This window comes from Sinocyclocheilus rhinocerous, unplaced genomic scaffold (genome assembly GCF_001515625.1).
Source record: "Sinocyclocheilus rhinocerous isolate Xijiao unplaced genomic scaffold, SAMN03320098_v1.1 scaffold2428, whole genome shotgun sequence".
In the NCBI taxonomy this organism is placed as follows: domain Eukaryota; kingdom Metazoa; phylum Chordata; class Actinopteri; order Cypriniformes; family Cyprinidae; genus Sinocyclocheilus; species Sinocyclocheilus rhinocerous.
Window position 1 is genome coordinate 118924 of NW_015643186.1, and position 303 is coordinate 119226.

The window sequence follows — 303 nt, forward strand, 5'->3', positions numbered from 1 at the left end:
TCCAACATCCACCCATCCATCCATCCATCATCCACCCATCCATCATCCATCCATCCAACATCCACCCATCCATCCATCATCCACCCATCCATCATCCACCCACCCATCCATCCATCCATCCATCATTCATCCATCATCCACCCATCCATCATCCATCCATCCATCATCCACCATCCATCCATCCATCCATCCATCCACCTATCCATCCATCCACCTATCCATCCATCCATCTATCTATCATCCATCCATCCAGCCATCATCCACCATCCATCATCCATCCATCCAACATCCACCCATCCATCA

The 303-nt window shown here is 49.8% G+C and overlaps 1 protein-coding gene across 2 annotated transcripts in view; it reads left to right on the forward strand.

The window, feature by feature from the left end:
- actl6b (actin-like 6B) overlaps positions 1-303 on the forward strand; it is an 18274-nt gene that overhangs the window by 2091 nt on the left and 15880 nt on the right. The gene's annotated exons all lie outside the window — the stretch shown is intronic.